A 15,885-nucleotide genomic window follows, 5' to 3' on the forward strand; every position below is an offset into this window, starting at 1 on the left:
GGGGTGTGTTAGAGAAAATTCCCAAAAATAAATAAAAACCCGAAGAGACCCGATTTTGTCCCGATCTAATATTGTCTCGTCTACAATAATACAAAATACAAACACACAGACATACACACAAAATAAGATGGTAACAATTCCTAACCAATCGTAAATAAGATATTGTATTATTTCTAAGAAATCTTGAGATTTCTTGAATTTAGAAATAAAAACATTAATAACAATATTTAGAGCTACAAAACAAATAAAAACGGATGTTTACAAATTAATCATGAAAACTAAGACATTGTTTACAATTAATTAAGCACATAAATATTTACCTATTAATATACCATTGGCACTAATTATTGTTTAGCAAAAGTTTTGTATTAATTCTTTATAGTTTTCGTATTAATTATGTTTATATTTAAGTTTAAGTTGTGTTTTGTGAATAATGTATCAGTTTCATGCAATTTAGCTATTTAAGAACCTTGCAATTTCTTTGTAATATCTTTAAGTTAGTCTGGCATTTTATATACTCCAGCATGGAGTTGTATAAGTCAATACAGGTCTAACCCAGGAACCTTTCTATTAGGTTCTTTTAATACAATTGTGTTAATAAAGCGAGAGATCTGCCTAGTGCAGGGGTCGGCAACCCGCGGCCGACATGCGGCTCTTTTATCCAAATTTTGTGACTCTTCAGCCTGTCCAAAATAAATTGTATATTTCAATTTTATTGAAACAAATGCAAATTTCATTTATTAAAGTAAAGATATTTTTTCAAAAATAATTTTAAATGTGATAGGTTTGAAATTGAATAGAATTATATTAAAATACAGTGCGTAATATATAGGACTGCCGCCATTTTCATTCAAACACAGGCTTAGTTATTATTTATTTGTTTATTTACTTTGCAATATGTGAAAATAAATATATAAAACATTTAAAATGTTATTGAATATCATAAAATAATAATTTGTGAAAATACAAATGATCTACAGAGTTTTGAACACTATCATCCTTGCGGCTCTTGATATTATTTAAGGAGAAAAATGGCTCTCTTCTTAAAATAGGTTGCCGACCCCTGTTCTAGTGTGACTTCCAGGTACTTGACCTTGATAAAAACAAAAGTTATCAAACTATATTACGTCATTTATTAAAAGAAATTAACACAAAAATCCTAGAAACCATTACATTAGTTTTACTTACAATTGGGAGGGGGGCCGGAAGTCTGTCTGACTCTTGACAAGTTCTTTTTCCCTTGTATCGATAAGAAAGTCGATTATTTTACAAAAACGATAAGAACCAAGAAAAAAAAAAACTAACTTGAACGAAACAATATTTTGTTATGTTTTATTTCATATCACAAATGTTGATGGGAGTTTCGTGTTTTTTGAAACAAAACTAAGATACATGTTTGTAGATAATATTTTCTATCTTAGATATTCTTTATATTTTTTACTTTGTGAACGCCTGCAGAAAAGTTATGGCGGGGGGGGGAAGCTTATAATTGATTGGTTTCGGTAGATATCTTTTCCAAAACAACTCCACAAATTCACAGAAACTTTGTATTTTTTGTTTCACTACAAAGTAATAAATTTGTTTCATGATAAATTAAGCACACACAAATACACACGCACGAAACACACACAAAGTTAGATATTTAACTCTTTGCATTGTTTTGTGCTGTGTCCCCCTCCTTATGGATATCGTCCGAATAGGCAATCTATAATCTACCCCAACTTTTAGAATTATTAGTTTTCATAAACTTGTCTAATTTATTGTCTTACACGTTCACCTCTGAGTTTATTATTGCTTTTCTTTACTTCCTTGCTTGCTTTGTGATTTCTGATTTGAAAACAAAAATCATTTTTGGAGTTTTTATTTTATTTTTATTAAGTACTATAAAGTCCTGTAGCTTTTAAGCTACAGTGTTCAACTCTCCTGAACCATTTTCTGTATACTAGTTTTTGATTTTTAGAAAAAGTTTTTCGTTTTAAAAAACGTGACCATCTTTGGAAAATGCTTTGGCTTAATAAAAATTCAATGTTAAAACCACTTAAGTTTATCAATATATCCCAAAATAAATATCGGGTTGGCAAATAAGTCCGTTCGGTTTTTGAGGATGAAATAAAACTCTATGTGTAATATTCATAGAATTTATTTTAATCTAAAATATATTCACCATTATTTAGAATAACTTGTTCCCATCTTTCGACCAATTGCATAATGCCACGTACATAGAACGTCTGGAGTTTATTGTCAAAAAACTGATCCAAGTGGTTTTTGAAGTACTGTTCGTTTTGGAATTGCTTTCCATCCATGGAGTACTGCAGAGACCAGAATAAGTGGTAGTCACTTGGAGCTAGGTCTGGTGAATACGGAGGATGGGGTAAAAAGGTCCCATCCAAAGCTTAATAATTTATTGCGAGTGACCAACGAGGTCTGTGGCCTTGCGTTGTCTTGGTGGAAAACAACACCCTTTCGATTTGCCAGTTCTAGGCGCTTTTTTAAAATTGATTGATCCAAATTTGTTGATTGCGAACAGTATAGAGTTGAATCGATTGTTTGTCCTGATGGCAATAGCTCATAGAAAACAACACCCTTTCGATTTGCCAGTTCTGGGCGCTTTTTTAAAATTGATTGATCCAAATTTGTTGATTGCGAACAGTATAGAGTTGAATCGATTGTTTGTCCTGATGGCAATAGCTCATAGAAAACAACACCCTTTCGATTTGCCAGTTCTGGGCGCTTTTTTAAAATTGATTGATCCAAATTTGTTGATTGCGAACAGTTTAGAGTTGAATCGATTGTTTGTCCTGATGGCAATAGCTCATAGAAAACAACACCCTTTCGATTTGCCAGTTCTGGGCGCTTTTTTAAAATTGATTGATCCAAATTTGTTGATTGCGAACAGTATAGAGTTGAATCGATTGTTTGTCCTGATGGCAATAGCTCATAGAAAACAACACCCTTTCGATTTGCCAGTTCTGGGCGCTTTTTTAAAATTGATTGATCCAAATTTGTTGATTGCGAACAGTATAGAGTTGAATCGATTGTTTGTCCTGATGGCAATAGCTCATAGAAAACAACACCCTTTCGATTTGCCAGTTCTGGGCGCTTTTTTAAAATTGATTGATCCAAATTTGTTGATTGCGAACAGTATAGAGTTGAATCGATTGTTTGTCCTGATGGCAATAGCTCATAGAAAATAACACCCTTGAAATCCCACAAAATGGGAAGCATAATCTTCTTTGGATGCAATCCGGGTTTTCACGTTCTTCTAGGTGCCTCACTTCTTAGTCCCCAAGATTTTCTGCAGACTACATTATCCGTACAGTATCCACTTTTCATCTCCTGTTACCAACCTTTTCAAAAATGGGTCAATTTGTTGCCGTTTCCGGAGTGAATCACAAACAGAAATGCGTGTTGCCAAGTTGGCTTCGGTTAGAGAACGAGGTACCCAAGCGTCAAGCCTGGAAACGTAGTCGAGTTTGTGTAAATGGTTTTCTACACTTGTGTGCGTCACATCTAGGGCCATAGCAATTTCTCGCACTGTTTGGGTGGGATTTTTGATCAATAATAGACTTAACATTGCTCGTTTCAATTTCTTGTGGGCGACCAGACCGTGGAGCGTCATTGATTTCAAAATTTTCTGAACGAAACTTGTCAGACCAATTTTGACAGGTGCGTTCGGTTAAGGAATCATCCCCCATAAACACTGCAAATTTGTTTATGGGCTTCTGCATCACGGTTACCTTTTTTAAAATAATACAGCAAAATATGCCGAAAATGAATGATATCCTTTTCCATGTTCACGGTGCAGTAGCAATCACAATACTGAGCTAATGTAAACAAGAATTTGCAGAAATGTTTGTTGACATATTGCAAACAGAGTAAACAATCCACCTTAGGGATTAATTCATCAGATAAGAAATGGATCGTAATGATATAAAAATAAACAGAAAAACCGAAAGGACTTATTTGCCAACCCGATAGAAACAGCCCAAATACTCGTATAAACTGAACTTGATGATTGTTGGTATATAACTAAAATTATGAAAATACAATGTGTAGTAAAAGTAAATAAATAATACATTTAACGAGGCAAAATAAATGACCCTGTAAAGTCTGTCGAAATTTAAAGGTCACTTTAGTTGTTCATGTGGGATAGGTTTAATGACTTAGCCAATGTACTACAGAGGTATGGAAGTGTATTGCCAAACATGTCGGACAAACCAGGGTTATTTGGATTGGTTGTTCCACCAAATTTAAGGGAATTATATTGCAAAATTGGCATCGGAAAAGAGTGCCTAATATTAATTCTAGTTTTATACAGAAGTTGACTGTTAATAAAAATAAATTATTGATTTCATGCTTCAGGTATTTATTGATGTTGACACATTGTATTCGTTTAATTTTTTGATTTTCGTAAATGTTTGTTTTTGAGTTGTGAATTGTTTTGTAGTGGGATTAACTTGTAAAAGTAGTTAGCCCTTTGTGTTTTTCGGCGAACAGAATGTGTCTGACTGCAAAGAAATTATCTCTAAACAATGGCAATTGGTCGAAAGTTCAAACTGAACAGTAATTTCTAACCGCTTGGGTACTTGTTCTTGCAAGATGAGTATCTTGACCAGTTTTTTGTAACTTAGCAGTTCTTAGATTATTCTCTCTCTTTAGGAGTTTGACAGCTCCTACTGTTTAGAATCGGATAGTGTTGCCTGCACAGCGAAAAGTAATACACTTTTTTGGGCTTACGTCATTTAAAATAATAAATACGAGGGTCGTTTGAAAAGTCCGTGCAAAAATAAAAACTACTTAATTTTTTGGGGTAAACCTTTTTTATTTTTCAACATAGTCTCCTTTTAGGCTTATACACTTCGTCCAACGCTGCTCTAGTTTGTTGATCCCTTCCGAATAATAGGATTTGTCCAAGTCTGAAAAGTAGCCATTCGTTTCTGCAATCACCTCCTCGTTTGAATAAAATCTTTTTCCCGCCAGCCATTTCTTCATATTGGGGAACAAATAGTAGTCCGAGGGAGCCAAGTCTGGAGAATAGGGGGAGGATGTGAAACGAGTTGGAACCCTATTTCCATTAATTTTGAGACCACAACTGCTGAGGTGTGTGCTGGTGCGTTGTCGTGATGGAAAAGGACTTTTTTGTGGGCCAATCGTGGGCGTTTTTCTTGCAGCTCGGTTTTCAAACGGTCCAATTACGATGAATAATATGCACCTGTAATAGTTTTACCCTTTTCCAGATAGTCGATGAGGATTATTCCTTGCGAATCCCAAAAGACAGTCGCCATAATCTTTCCGGCCGAAGGAACGGTCTTCGCCTTTTTTAGCGCAGATTCCCCCTTGGCATCCCATTGTTTAGATTGTTCTTTGGTCTCAGGAGTGTAGTGATGTATCTATTTTTCATCCACAGTGACGAAACGACGCTTTAAGTCCTGCGGATTCTTCTGGAACAGCTGCAAACCGTCCTTGCAACACTTCACACGATTTCGTTTTTGGTCAAGCGTGAGCAATCGCGGAACCCATCTTGCGGATAGCTTTGTCATGTCCAAATGTTGATGCAAAATATTATGTACCCGTTCATTCGAGATGCCCACAGCACTAGCAATCTCACGCACCTTCACTCTTCTGTCATCCATCACCATATCATGGATTTTATCAATGATTTCTGGAGCAGTAACCTCAACAGGGCGTCCAGAACGTTCAGCGTCACTTGTGCCCATATGGCCACTCCGAAAATTTTGAAACCACTTATAAACTGTTCTAAGCGAAGGTGCAGAGTCACCATAATGTTTATCAAGCTTCTCTTTAGTCTCCTCAGGCGTTTTGCCTTTTATAAAGTAGTGTTTAATCAACACACGAAATTCTTTTTCGTCCATTTTTTGAAAATCACTCGACTTTCTCGATTCAAACGAATGCCAAACACAAAGAAATAGACCGATCTGGCTGAAACTTGGTGTGTGTTCTTCCAAGAGATGCTACTAACTAAACATAACCTCGATACGCGCCAGTGGTGCTATCTCTCTGACTTTGCACGGAATTTTCAAACGACCCTCGTACAGTAATTTGCAAACGAAATGCACGGTCTAACCTTTGTATTACATTCATTTGTTGAAGGAAATTCAATTTTAACCAGTTAAGCGTGGAATTTAGTTTTAATAACCCCCCCACCCCAACCACAATGTGCGGAATTAAAATCAGACAATGTCGTGTATACACGTCGAACGCAGGGCAAAACAACCAAAAGTTCTGCAACCAAAACTGCAAGTGACTTTTTCTGCAATCTCTAGGGGCTTGAGATTCTGTGCTCATTCAAAAATCTTGCACCGCTTCACGTATGCATTGCACATAGTTAACTAGGGACGCAAGAGCTTTTACAAGGAAGAAAATAGCTTTGAATTCTGTGCAAAATGAAATCTTTGCTCGTTCTGAGGTCTGAACCACTATCTAAGGTAAAAACGGGCATTGCACAAGGGTTGAGAGCTTCTATTTGTGTGCCTAATTCCCCAATCTCTAATTCGGAGACCAAACATGTACCAACCACTTATCATTTGGCTGACTCCCACCGCAGTTCTATTGGTAAGATAAAGGGAAACATCCCACCAAATAATATTCTTTTTGTATTTTATTAAAATTTCGAGTTTTTTATAGTTAATGGCAATTTTATATTTTTCACAACGAGTAAACACGTCGAACGCACCGTAATAGAGATTTGGTTTGACTTGAATACACGTCTAACATGCTTTAACTGGTTAAACGATACTAGGGATTAGATTTTGTTGACATTTTTGACGTTAATACTTCTTTAAATTTGAATCATATGGTGGCAATCCAAAAAATCTAATGATAACAAAATCGGGGGATACAGTTTGGCATTATAGTTTCGAATCTATCGTCTACATCCAAAATTAAATTAGACCACTGGATAGCTAAAGGATCAAAGAATTCATTACGATAAGCGAGGACTGTGACGCATCGCGCACGGTGTAGGGGGAAGCGCCGCCATTTTGAGATAATTTTGCTGCGTATCGAGATTTGCAATTAGTATAACTTTTGACTCGGAGAAGCTACGATGTTCGTTTAAGTTTTAATCGTTAGCTGTCGTCTCTATCTATCGATTGTGTATAAATCATTAGTGTAAAATAGTGACAGTTAATATAATAAGGTGTTAGAATGAAAAAATATTATCAAAAATATATAATGTCGGCCTATACGCGTCGAAAAGCCAAAACCAAATACAGAGATCGTATACGGTTGGAAAAGGCTTCTCAAGAACAATCGAATGGTAAAAGTCGCAAAGCCGGTGGAGTCACCATATATCGCAATATCAATAGCTTCACTGATTGTCATAGAGTTAACATTGACATTTCGGAAATTTATTTGGAAATGAAAGACGCAAAAGCTGGTGATGTCTGTCTAGTAAACGAAAAAGGCCAATGGCATCTTCAAATTCGTACTCGGGTGTGTGTATATCCATCCGGGCACAGAGTTAGCAGAAATTAAACTCTTTATGTTACGATCGTTGTTAAAATATTCCAAAAGCATCTCTAAAATTATACCCGATTACGAGCCTGATCATGATCATACTACACCAATTATGATAGTTGGAGACTTTAATGTTGATGTCTCACAAAACCGCTCATTGCCCGACTTCATGCTCAGCGAGTTCAATTTGTGTTATATTGAAACTTCTCCAACAACGTTAGGTAATACCTATATTGATTTAACGTTTACCAGAAATCTCGATGTACCTTGTATGCCATTTGTGTCGTACTTTTCGTATCACAGACCTATAATTAATCAAGTTATATTGTAACACAGTAATTATTTGTTTCCTTGATTTCTTCCTAAATACATAAATAAAAATATTTTATATAAAAAATATAACCCGTTAAGTAAACGTATTCACGTACAACACACGGCCGTGTCCATGTTTTGGTTTTGGCGAGCCGCCTTAACAAACTGTAACTCATTATCCAATTTTACTCTATAATTTAAGCACTTCCTCAACATTCTAGCAACAGTACATGCTTATAAAGGGTGCCACAAAAGATCTTTTAGATCGTATTGGTTTTTTAGCAAAGCAAACTTCTTTGTACTAAATACATTTCTAATTTAGGAATTGAATGCTAGTAAAATGTATGAAATCTATTTCCTTAAATCTGTCCAGACTAATCATTACTTCCGCCTGTAAAGTGGTTGTGTCTTCCGGTTACAGTGAGTTGCTTTTCGGTTGTAGACTATGGCAACCGTAATGATGTTCAGTTGCAGCAATGGTGAATTTAGAACGCATCATTAGTTATCAATGAAATTTGAGTTGTGTATTTAAATTTTTGTCGGCACAATAAGACTACAATGGTTAATTACATTTATCCTTCTTTTTTTTTAATGGAATTTGGTTTCGAAGTCGAATCATGCTCCAAAATATGCTAACCAATAAGCTTCTCTTAAAGTTCACCCATCATTTTAATGTCCTTGATTTGTTTACAATGTTCATCAAATTTCTTTCTTTTTCTGTCTGTTACAGGTAAGTTATGGTTCATGTTCTTTGTTCTCTGCAAACACTCAGAGGTGAGAGTATTGCTTTTTTAAAATAGATTTTGCACAGATATCCCATTGATTTCTGTTAGAACGCATTTTTACAAAACAAATAACCGCAGTTTTATAACGACTACGTGCTCACACAATAACTGTAGAAGATTTAGCTCTGTTTGCTGGTAAATATTTTTTTATTGCTATCAATGTAGCCGTTAGCTAGTAACGCTGTTATCAGTGGTGCACAAAGACTGTTTTCGCTTGCAGAACAAATTGAACATTGTAGCGGAATCTGTAACCATAGCTTCCACGTTTATACAGGGTGAACCAGTAAGTAATGTCCAATAGGCCTACTGTACGTAGTACATCTAAAGTGGAGTTCAATGACGTATTGGCCAATTTCATATTTTCTACTCTTCTTGAGTGAAGTCACTTTAATTTTTTTTTTTAAATCATTACTTTTTTGCAATAAAAATGTTATTACTCCGAAATTTTTAGTCCGAATTCGATTCTGATGACACGGTTAGAAAGACAGATAAATTTACTAAAAATTGATACCATTTTGAAGCATAAATTATTCTCCAAACAGCCTCAATATTCCCTCCGGATGCTGGAAAAATAAAAGTAATCGAAATTTTTAAGAAAACTCATTAGGCCCTTATGTGATCATTATCAGACCTAGGTGCTGGCACTTTTTATAAAAGTTTCCTTGTTTAATGGGCTTTCAAACGGTATATCATTTGCCCAGGATTCCTTTTATCTTCGTATGAGAAATTACGTTTGTTTTTACAAGAAAACGTGTTCACGAGCACTCAAACAGTGTTAGTTATCAAGTTGTTTTAATTCATTGAAAACTATTTTAGATGGACCAGTAGTCAATTTTTAAAGTAGGGTGCCTTAAAATGAGGAAGTCAAAGGTTACAAATTGCACTAAAAAACTAAGTATAACTTTGTAAATCTAATGTTAAATGTATTATCAATTAGCGTGCAAAAAATGATCATTTTTTTTGCAAGCAAATTGTTAGCTGTGTAAGTTTCATGATGCATTTTTCATACTCGTAACCCGTTTACGTCATAGGCGCTCTCAGAAAAATCATTCGTTACAATAAAGAAAAGCAAACGTTCACATGAGAGAGGTACATGTATAAGCATACGCAAAAGGTCGAAAGCGTTATAAGAAGTTATAACGGTAACTTCATGCCACAACTTTTAATCACAATAAACTATATTTAGACGTCGAGGACAATGCAAGTGCCGTACTATCCTCCTTATAGTTGGATGACGTAGAGACGCGCATGCGTATTATCTGGCCTACCTTCTTCATTATAGTAAGTGCTTCTTCCTCCGTAAATAGAGGCACGCCTTGCTTCTCACTCCGCCAGTACATTGTAATCATAAATTAATTCTGTAATGAGGTATTCTTAGATTTACAACTCTCATATGAGATTGAGATGGAACTTAAAATGGGTTAGTTCTAAATCAGAGTACCCCTACACTCTTTTACAAGGACATAGATAACTCCAAGTCTCCTCAATCGGCGAATTACAGCTGGAAGCCGTCTGTCTACTATCTATTTCCTAGTAGACCAATGACTTTGCCCTCTCTAGTCAACCTCCCTGGTGAGGATCTTTCAGAAAGATGATCTTCATAGTCCTGCATATCTTTGAAGTGGCCAGTAACCATAATCTCTGCCTGTAGACTGTGTGTAATGGCTCACAAGAGACCGCGCACTCTTTTTGGAACATTTTGGGCGAGATTAGACACGCCAAGATTTGGTCAGGAAAGTCCCAAGAAGACTTCATTGGCTCAATCAAATTTCCTAAGGCAGAATGTTGTTTATATCTTTGATTTTCATCTGTCATAGCCACACATATTTATTGTACCTCTGACCAGTTACAAACTTAAATACTCGTACATTATCAGAGATTAGTCAGTATATGCTTAATAAAGAAATTCGATCCTCCAGTCCCAAATGTTAGGGAAAAGCGACTGGGGAAGAACCATATTTCAGCTCATTCGCCTTGACTGCACCGTAATCTCAGTGGACCCAAGATGAAAGATCCCGTATCCTTCCAATGCTGCACAAACTACCTACAATGTGCAATGTGCAGATCATCATTTTACTGTTTGCCTAAATCGCCAATGGCAGGCTACTAAATTGCATCAACTGCAATGGAGAGCGCAGTGCTGATATTTTTATTTCCCAGTAGAAATGGAATCAGTACAATTAGGTGTTGTTCTGCTTAAATCAGCTGGCCTTTCGGATAAAATACCACTCCTGCTTTACAATTCTAAAACATTGTACGAACACTAAACGCACAGAACCCGTAAAACCATAACTAGGTTTCATTATTTTTACAAAATGTTTTACGATTCATTAAACCTTTTGAATAGTACACATAACATACCATGTAACCTCCCCTACTCAATCAGTAAGTGTACTGTGAGACGGCAATGGAAGTCGAGATCTCTACACAAAATTGATTAAGCTACCTCTGATAATGGATGATACTCCGAAACCAGTCAAGGATACAAGAAATATGCTTGGCTGCAACAGATAAAATCAAAGCTATTATCCAGAACTGCTATCCTATCCACATTTTCAACAGTTCTCGTTGTAGTTCATTGCTTTTTGGAACTTAGTAACCACGTAGAACAGGATTTCATTCTTTATAACATTTTATTCCTTGAATATTTCTAGCTTGTCCAAATTATCAATTACCAGACTGATAATACTACATGCAATGGTTGCTGATATTGCCATAGAAATGATTGTATCCCAAGACTCTAGTCTCTGGACAGAACATGAACGAACACACATCCTCAACCTTACCTGTCCAATTAGAGTATCTTCTTGACAATGTCTCATACAACTTGTAGATAAATTTTAGTACACATTTTACCTGTATTTTTTTTTTATTAGCTACTAAAGGTAATTATGTGTTGTTTTCATTCCCATAATTACACGACTTGTTACTTAATAACCTTTTACCACTGTTACAACCATTTCTAATTTATATTTGTTGGAAATATACAATTTTCCCAATTAGAGAATGACAATTTTGGAGCTAGTAAGTTAACATTATGTCGTTCTAAAAACCTAAAATGTACCTATTTGTGTGGAATTTTCTAGATTGCTTTCTTTAGGGCGGTTAGTATCTTTATTCATATTCAGATATTAGCCTAAACAGGTTTCTTAGAGGAATTTGCTTCCACTTATAAAGTTTTCTGCCTTAGACAAAGTACCTCTCCCTTCACCTCCTCGTCGGTGACGAATTCTCTCGCGACAGACAACACTGTCCGTCACCAAGCTGTAAGAAGCAAGAAGGAAGAGAAAAATCTAAGGTTCAGCAGCTGGATTTGAACCCGAGATCTCCGCGTGGGAGTCCAATACGCTAACCGCATAGCTAATCCTCTCCCTTTAAAAGCATAATATTTTTATTCCTAACTATCTCTTGATAAACGTGTTGCAAATCCTACCTTCAAGTTACAGAAAATAACAAAAGCAAATCCATGAAACAAAACTATGTAGTGCAGAAACTGACAACGCGGTAATCAAATTCTTTATCTAGTTTAATAAATAAAATAGTAGGAGCAAGGGGGCTGCCTATTGTTAAGGCTCCACATTCCAGCGGCTTAGATGTCGGCCACTGATTAAATTACACCGACTTGAGTCCATTGACCTTCTAACATTTTATCATAGGACACCCGTGCTCACCTACTGATTTCTAGACGTTTAGTCTCCACATTTAGTGTTGCAGGTGTTTTATAATTTTAAAAAGAAAAAAAAGAGAAATATTTTCAACTTTAAAGTGATTTTGTTTAAATGACCGTTTTTTTTTTTAGTCTGCGCTTTGGTTTAATCTTGTTGAAACAAAACCCACTTAGCACGGTCTCGAATAATGTTACTTATTTCTGGAATTTTCTGTTACATCTTTAACATGAGACGTTTCGAAAAATATTTATTGACCCAGATAATGTTTGTTTTATTTTATTTGATATTATAAAGAATCCTTTTTATTTTTAAACCATTTTTACAGAACAATATGTTTTAGAGAATTTTGGTTGGTAGAAAGGATTAAATATAATTTAAAATGATAATTCCTAATTTTGTTCGGCAATAAAGCCAAATCCAATGCCACCTAAAAGAATGTCAGTACTTTACGCGAATGGGGTATATAGTAGGCTTTTAATGTGTTCATTGATTGGTGCGAGCGGGTATGTATGAGGAGGTAGAATTTGCCTGTGGATTTGTTAAACACCCAAGTCGCTCTTATCAACCAAATCTCCTTAGTTGAGAGCTCCTTAGGCCCTCCTTGGTTGACAAGCTCAGCGTTTCCTTCCTCAGGGATCCTTCTGGTTAACTGAAAAAGTGGCTAGCCCATTTTCCCTCTATGGAGAGTTACTTAGATACAACAATTATTATTATTATTATATACGAGGGTCGTTTGAAAAGTTCGTGCAAAGTCAGAGAGATAGCACTACTGGCGCGTATCGAGGTTATGTTTAGTTAGTAGCATCTCTTGGAAGAACACACACCAAGTTTCAGCCAGATCGGTCTATTTCTTTGTGTTTGGCATTCGTTTGAAACGAGGAAGTCGAGTGATTTTCAAAAAATGGACGAAAAAGAATTTCGTGTGTTGATTAAACACTACTTTATGAAAGGCAAAACGCCTCAGGAGACTAAAGAGAAGCTTGATAAACATTATGGTGACTCTGCACCTTCGATTAGAACAGTTTATAAGTGGTTTCAAAATTTTCGGAGTGGCCATATGGGCACAAGTGACGCTGAACGTTCTGGACGCCCTGTTGAGGTTACTACTCCAGAAATCATTGATAAAATCCATGATATGGTGATGGATGACAGAAGAGTGAAGGTGCGTGAGATTGCTAGTGCTGTGGGCATCTCGAATGAACGGGTACATAATATTTTGCATCAACATTTGGACATGACAGAGCTATCCGCAAGATGGGTTCCGCAATTGCTCACGCTTGACCAAAAACGAAATCGTGTGAAGTGTTGCAAGGAAGGTTTGCAGCTGTTCCAGAAGAATCCGCAGAACTTTAAGCGTCGTTTCGTCACTGTGGATGAAACATGGATACATCACTACACTCCTGAGACCAAAGAACAATCTAAACAATGGGATGCCAAGGGGGAATCTGCGCCAAAAAAGGCGAAGACCGTTCCTTCGGCCGGAAAGATTATGGCGACTGTCTTTTGGGATTCGCAAGGAATAATCCTCATCGACTATCTGGAAAAGGGTAAAACTATTACAGGTGCATATTATTCATCGTTATTGGACCGTTTGAAAACCGAGCTGCAAGAAAAACGCCCACGATTGGCCCACAAAAAAGTCCTTTTCCATCACGACAACGCACCAGCTCACACCTCAGCAGTTGTGGTCGCAAAATTAATGGAAATAGGGTTCCAACTCGTTTCACATCCCCCCTATTCTCCAGACTTGGCTCCCTCGGACTACTATTTGTTCCCCAATATGAAGAAATGGCTGGCGGGAAAAAGATTTTATTCAAACGAGTAGGTGATTGCAGAAACGAATGCCTATTTTTCAGACTTGGACAAATCCTATTATTCGGAAGGGATCAACAAACTAGAGCAGCGTTGGACGAAGTGTATAAGCCTAAAAGGAGACTATGTTGAAAAATAAAAAAGGTTTACCCCAAAAAATTAAGTAGTTTTTATTTTTGCACGGACTTTTCAAACGACCCTCGTATGACAGTAGATCGCGAAGCCATCTTCTATCTTCACTCTCCTTAGAGGATTACCTGGTAATGTGGAAGAAGATAGATGTTCTATGAGAGGGTTAGGATAGCTGCTGAGAGCTGCTGCAGACAAATGAAATTTGAGAAAACGAGTGTTAGCAAGATCTGTAATGAAAGAGTTTTTGAGGTCATTGTGGATGGTGAGGTTAGATATATAGTAGTTTTCGTAGTATTTTTGATTGTAAAGTCTGAATGCGTAAAAAATTGGAACGTTTAGTCGATCCCCATGCTTTAATACCGTATGACCAAATGGGTCGCAGTAACAGTAGATATAAGAGTCTTTTGTTATGTAGGTTGAGTTTAGGGCGTTTGTCAAGTAGTCTGTCGAGAAGTTTGTAGCGTTGGTTAGTTTCTTGTCTTTTCAGTCTAGTATGGAGGATTCCATGTCAACCGTTTGTCTAGGTACGCTCCAAGGTAGCGAACTTAGTCCACAGTTGGTATAAGAGTTTGGTTGATGAAGATGGAATACTTAGATAAGATGATACTTAGTTTACAATTATACTTTTGATTAATATCAAAGGTTTTTAAAACAAGCTGTAAACATTGATTAGTTCCCGCACTTTCCGCCAAAATTAACTACCTATCATCTGTTTTGTTTTATAGCGCCAAGTTTATACTTCTTTTATGATACTAGATCACAGTAGATGTCACTTTTTAATACCAGCTGATAATTTATTGTTATCTTTTTTTACTATTAAATTTTTTTTTAAATAATAAATTGTTCGCCCTTACATATTACAAATAATTTGCTATTTTTCTTTACAATGCACACATCTTTCAATGGAAAATTTCTTATCTTTAGAAAAGATCCTTAACTTGTAAGAGTACCTTAGAATGTAGAACCATGGCATAAATCGATCTGAATTAAGGAGCGCCTATTTTGACCAAATTTAGGCTCTAACAAAGATCTTTTTTTGCCCTTTATTAACCTATGGCTCTGAAAACTGGGCGATTTCAAAGGCACGTCAAAGATCTCCTAATTTTGGGGGGAAAAAAAAGATACTACGACAAATTTATGTCCCAGTTTTGAGTTGAACAAATACACGGCAAGAATATTATGCCCTTGCTGTGTAAACAAAGAACCAAAGAGACTCTGGGCTTGGGCTGGAATCAGATTACTCTGATTACAGGCCTATTCACAGGGCATGGCAGGTTCAGAAAGCATCTGCACAAGGAAAGGCTTATCAGCTGGGAACCGTTGTGCAGATTGTGCCAGAAAGAGGAGGAAACAGCCTCTCACTTGTTGTTAACGTTGGAACTTTGAGGCCAAAGGAGATCGTAGCGCAGAAGTAAAAGTCCTCAACCTTTTTTTAGAAGGGGAGGTTTCAACTATTTCAACTCATAAAGGGGAAGGCAAAGACACTTGTGGCTGCGGTGCCGTGGGTGCTTTCTAATCTCTTAATCTTAATCTTTGAGTTGAAAAGAAAGGGAGACGACCAACGAATCGAAAGCTAAATGGGCTATTTCCGGTTACTGAAGAAAAGAAATTTTAATGCAACTAAACGACGTCTGTGGGCCGAGCGAGTAGCTTGGATTGGTTATGGTGAGGTCCAATAGTGGTGGCATGCAACAAGG

The 15,885-nt window shown here is 36.5% G+C and overlaps 1 protein-coding gene across 12 annotated transcripts in view; it reads left to right on the forward strand.

The window, feature by feature from the left end:
- The window catches only part of mtd (TLD domain-containing protein mustard), a 510,063-nt gene that overhangs the window by 223,427 nt on the left and 270,751 nt on the right, over positions 1 to 15,885 (forward strand). The window lies entirely within an intron of this gene.

Source organism: Rhodnius prolixus, unplaced genomic scaffold, assembly GCF_049639745.1.
Source record: "Rhodnius prolixus isolate KJV_2025 unplaced genomic scaffold, Rpr scaffold_9, whole genome shotgun sequence".
Classification (NCBI taxonomy): Eukaryota; Metazoa; Arthropoda; class Insecta; order Hemiptera; family Reduviidae; genus Rhodnius; species Rhodnius prolixus.